This window comes from Chiloscyllium plagiosum, unplaced genomic scaffold (genome assembly GCF_037043375.1).
Source record: "Chiloscyllium plagiosum isolate Xiang-an unplaced genomic scaffold, Cpla_swu_hap1 HiC_scaffold_21, whole genome shotgun sequence".
Classification (NCBI taxonomy): domain Eukaryota; kingdom Metazoa; phylum Chordata; class Chondrichthyes; order Orectolobiformes; family Hemiscylliidae; genus Chiloscyllium; species Chiloscyllium plagiosum.
This window is the reverse complement of record NW_028270159.1, coordinates 80,661,750-80,667,294: the sequence shown is the minus strand read 5'-3', so window position 1 is coordinate 80,667,294 and position 5,545 is coordinate 80,661,750.

The following is a 5,545-nucleotide window of genomic DNA, read 5'->3' as shown; positions in this document are numbered from 1 at the left end:
AAAAGTCGGGCACCAATATTTGTTAACAATACTGGATGCATCGACTAGATTTCCACAGGCCATCCCAAGATGCAGTATCGCAACTAAAGGAATTGCAAAGGAATTACTCTTTTAAAAAAAAAATAGACACGGACTACCAATAGAGAAAGAGTGAGGTCAAGGTTCAAACTTCATCTAATTTATTCACTATGATGTCTTAGGAATGAAGCAATTCAAATCGACTGCATATCATCCAAAATTGCAGAGAGCGCTAGGAAGGTGACATTAAACATGAAAGACCATGTTGAGGGATTATGATCAGGATTATTCAGATGATTGGGGTAAGGGAATTCCATTTGCGCTTTTTGTGATCCGAGATGCACCAAATTAACAGAACAAATTCAATCCATTTTAATTATTTTTGGGGCATTAAGTGAGAGGACTATTAATATTGATTAAAGAGAAAATAGTAAATCAAGATTCAAAGGCCACACATTTTGACGAGGTCTCAAATTTTAGGGAACGATTAATAGTGCTGGGGAATTGACTAACAGTTAAAAGTATTGCAGCATGCAATAAAACACGAAGCGGACAAGAAATCAAAAAAATTGCAATTGTGTGATCGGGGATAATTTATTACTTTTACTTCCAGTTATAGGTGAACCTTGAAAAGCAAGGTTTGTGGACCTTATCAAACACAAGGGATATTGAGTGAGGATAAGTACTTGATAGGGACTCCAGAAAGAAAGAAATCTCATACTGCATGTTATGTAAAAATCCTCAAAATGTACTTTGATAGTGAAGGAAAGCCAGAGGAGAAGGTGTGAATGATTACAGCACAGAAGGAAGAACCAAGTTCAGAGGATTCTCAGTTGAAAATTCCTCAAATTAAAGGGGACAATAAGCTACTTGTCTAAAATTGGGATAATTTATTGATTAACCTTCATGAGAAAATTGAAATGATCAGAGAGATTTATTATTATTACATGTGGAGATATGCAGATAATAACTTGGACACACTCATCTAATTATGCATAGTGTCGATATAGGATATGTTGTTACGATTAAATAACATCATTTCGGGCATAATCCTCTCAAATTGGCACAAGTTCAGAAGGAAATTGAACGCATGCCCTAAGACGACAAAATCAACGTGCATTACTGTGACTTGAAATCACCCATAGTTATGGTGCCAAAGCCAAATGGTCCCCAACTATTATGTGAGGACTATCGTAACGTCAATGCAGTTAAAAAGATTGATGTATACCCAGTTCCATGGTTGGAAGACTGCTCTGAAAATGTAGGACAAGCAACTTTCATTTGGTATGAAAAATGTTCCAGCCACATTTCATGGACTAATCAACAATTTGCCGGATTATCCAACCTGTGGTGTACATTGATGACCTTATGATTTTTAGTAACTCATGGAAGGAACACGACAGCATCTATCGGACGTGTTTGATCGACTTCGGAAGGCAGGCTTGGTGGTAAACCTAGCGAAAAGTGAATTTGCCAAATCAAAAGTCACCTGTCTTGGCTATGCTATTGGACATAGATAAACGATGCCATGAGTTTTAAAAGTGAAGGTAATTGGGGAATTTCCCATACTGTTGACAAAAAGAGCAGTTCTTGGGAATAAGTGGATTTTATCAAATGTTTGTGCCTGATTTTTGCAGTGTGACTGCTCCACTCACTGAATTGTTAAAGAAAGGCAAGACGTTTCAGTGGACAGACGACTGTCAGAAGACATTTGACGGAATTTGAAATATGTGTTACCACTGCCTACGATCAGACACACCTGAATATGCAAAACCATTCAAGGTGGATATAAATGCGAATGATGTGGATTTCGGTGCTGGGCTCCTGCAGGAAGACGACAAGAAGACACAAACACCTATAGGGTATTTTTCCAAGAAATTGAATGTTCATTAGTAGAAATATTCAACAGTTGAGAAAGATACTATGAGCTTTGTGTTACTATGACAACATTTCAGTGTTTACGTTACCAGCAACGTATCAGAGACCACCATTTACACTGATCAGAACCCAATGAAGTCTTTCTGGAGAAATATAAGGACAAAAATGTGAGAATGTTTGGCTAGGGCCTGTTGTTACAGCCATTCAATTTGCACGTGGAGGTCTTGAAAACGTAATTGTTGAGACTTGAGTGACAAATTGACGCACGCAATGATGGAAGTACCACACACTGAATCTGGATGTAGTTGTGCATGGTTGCATGTTTATAGTAACCGAATGTACATGCGCATTTTAGAGTACGAAACACTATTTTTGGTGGTTTGAAAACTGAAGCCATCTTTGGATATTGAAGATTCGGTTTTATATTGGGGGAGTTGTCAAACAGGTGGTCTCTTTTATAACGTTATGATGTCCTTGGTTTTTTTCAGAGAGGTTCTAAACGTCCCAAGGTTCCAACATGTCTCAATATTGAATGCTTCATTGGAGTCCTTTGTGTTTTGCCTAACAGATAATGTCTCGAAAGAGGGCTTTCAAACCTTTAATAAAACTGGTGCAATCAAGAGAATGTGGTCAGCTCTCCAGCTGCACAGGTCAGTTCAGTTCGAGGGTTAATTGAGTCAGGTTCAGTGTTGAAACTGGACGCCCTCCCCCTCCTTCAGCCCTCTGACTTTGTAACCTATAAGCTTTTTTTGTGTATTTTGTACTCTTTGTGCTCAGAGTTTTTTTTTTATTAGGATTGCTGCAAGTAATTAGGATCAGCATCATTAATTGGAGATAGCCTGTCAGTTTTGGAAAGGATGAATTATTCAGGTACAGTATTTTCGGTTCGTTAAGTTTCATTCCTTATTTTTGCAAATGCATTCTATTTGTTTAAAAGTCGGCATTCAGACTAACTAATTCACTCTGGGAATATCCAGTATACAATTTCCTTCAACAAATGGCAACATTACGGACTGGGCAATGTGCTTTAGAATGTTGTGACGGGTCGGGACCTGGTCCATAACAATGTACAATAACCTTGTTTATTAAAAGTCATGAATTAATGAGTAAGGGATGGAATGAATATGATAATGGCTATGAGACAGAAAGCGCTGCGGCCAGTCGCTGAGGAGACCCGAGGAGAGTTCAGAAATATCTCCCAGTCACTAGTATTCAGCCATCACTATTTCTGACAAATGGAATGAAATGTAATGCAGAACAAGATGAACCCTGATGTATGGAACAACAATGTGAATGGAATAGGGCAATTTTAAATGGGAAGGACGTAGTTATATTTTATATCGACTGTTTAATCACAGGTATATAGTTTGTTAAGATTGTTGATATCTGAATGGGATATTCAGGAATAAAAACAGACACAGATAACCAAATGTATTTCGTTATAGTGAGTTAAGAGTGAGAATGCAGCTCATACAGAGCTGGTCCAGAAATGATGGGCTGCATGACAACCACCTTTATCGTACGTATTCAGAGAAATATATTGAAAATGTTCAGAGACTGAGGAGACAAGTTTAGTCATAAAACGCACAGACAATGTCATAATTAATAAACTATTCCTATTTTTTCATCAAGTGAAGCTGTCTCTAAAAGGTCTTTTAAATCAAAATGACTTTGATGAGATCCATGCATTTATTTTCAGAATTTAAAGGAGAAACAGACGATTGTGTAATATATGTGTCACTGGCACAAGTGATGGCAACAGGAATGGAGCATATTGTCCAAATATAATCGGGTTCAACATCCAGAACAATCAAGAAAGAGGAAAATATTAGAGATTGTGGAAATCTGAAATACAAATGCAAAATTAAGGAGGAATGCAACAGATACTGCAGGATCTGGGCAGAGAAACAGAGTTACCATATAGAGTCTTATAAAAACCTGTTCTGAACAAGTTATGTTAGACTCCAAAAGAGTAAATTCAATTTTTCTCTGCTCCGATACTATCCGAACTGTGGGGTTTCTCTCCAGCACACTCAATTGGTGCAAAGACAGGAGAGAGAGAGAGTAATGGTGGGTGGTTGCTTTTCGAACTGAAGGCTTGTGCTCAGCAGTGTCACACAGAGGTTGGTTTTGGGTTTTCATTGTTTGTCATTTATGCAAATTATTTGCGTGAGAATATCGAAGGCATGGTTCGTAAGTTTGCAGATGACACCAAAACTTTTGGCACAGTGGACAGTGAAGAAGGTTTTCTAAGAATACAAAAGGATCTTTAGCAAATGGGTCAAGAGACTGACAAATAGCATATAGAGTTCCCGCTGGATGAATGTGAGGGGCAGGCAAAAAATCTTTTTTGCTGCTGTCTAGTGAACCAGGAATGGGATAATTTTATTCCCCAACTTATTGGTTCAAAACATCGATATCCTTCATGATCTTTGAGAGCTCTTACCCTCTCTGTGGTTACCCTCTTGCTGTTAATGTGGTTGCACAATATCTTTGGATTATCCTTAACTTTATCTGCCCATGCTACCTCATATCTCCTTTTTGCTTTCGTGATTTCTCTCGAAACGATGCCCCACACTCTTTATATTGACTAAGAGATAAAATTGAATAAATTTGTCTATATCTAAAGTAAGGTTTCTTTGATTCTTGAATAAATGCTCAATAACTGTAGTTGTCCATTGTTCCTTAAGCTTACCAGCATTACCCTTCACTCTAACAGGGACATAATGACTCTCAACTCCTGTCATCACACTGTTGAATACCTCCCATTTGTCAGACATCGTTTTACTTGCTAACAGTCTACTCCAATTAATCTTGGTAAGCCCTTGTCCCATGCCATTAAAACTTATGGTACTTCAATTAAAACAAACATTAATGAAAGGCTTATTATTTCCATAGCCATTATGAAACTAATATAGTTATGATTGCAAAACCCAAAATATTCCCTCACGTTTACTTCAGTCACTTGCGCTGCCTATTTCACAAATGCTCTTTCACAATTTGCTCTTTCTCTGTTAGAATCATCCGCATATTGATGAAGAAAATTTTCGTGAACACATTTGACAAATTCTTCACCATCCAACCCGTTAACACTGTGGTAGTCCCAATCGATTTTTAGAAAATTAACCCCCCCTCATTATTACAACTTTATTAAGCTTACATATATCCGAGATCTCACTACATGTCTGTTTTTCAATTTCTTTCTTACTGTTGGGGAATATGCGGTACAATACAATCAATGTGATCTTTCCTTTCTTATTTTTAATTTCAACCAATATATTTTCAATGGACGATTTGTCACAAATGAGCATTTAGTGCAATCTGTTCAAAGCGAATTTTATTTTGTTATTTCTAATACGACTTGCATATTTTAACTGGATAATTTTTCAGAAATATCTTCCCCAGTTACAGCAATAATTTATTCCTTAATCAAAAATGGCAGACCTCCCCGTCCATGCTCTCCGCATGTCTGTTTCCAACCTTTCTATGACACTTAACACCCGGAATATTGAATTGCCAGTCTTGAACATTTTTAAGGCGAAAGTGAGGACTGCAGATGCTGGAGATTAGACTCGAGAGTGTGATGGTGGAAAAGCACAGCAGGACAGGCAGCATCCGAGGAGCAGGAAAATCGATGTTTCAAGCAAAA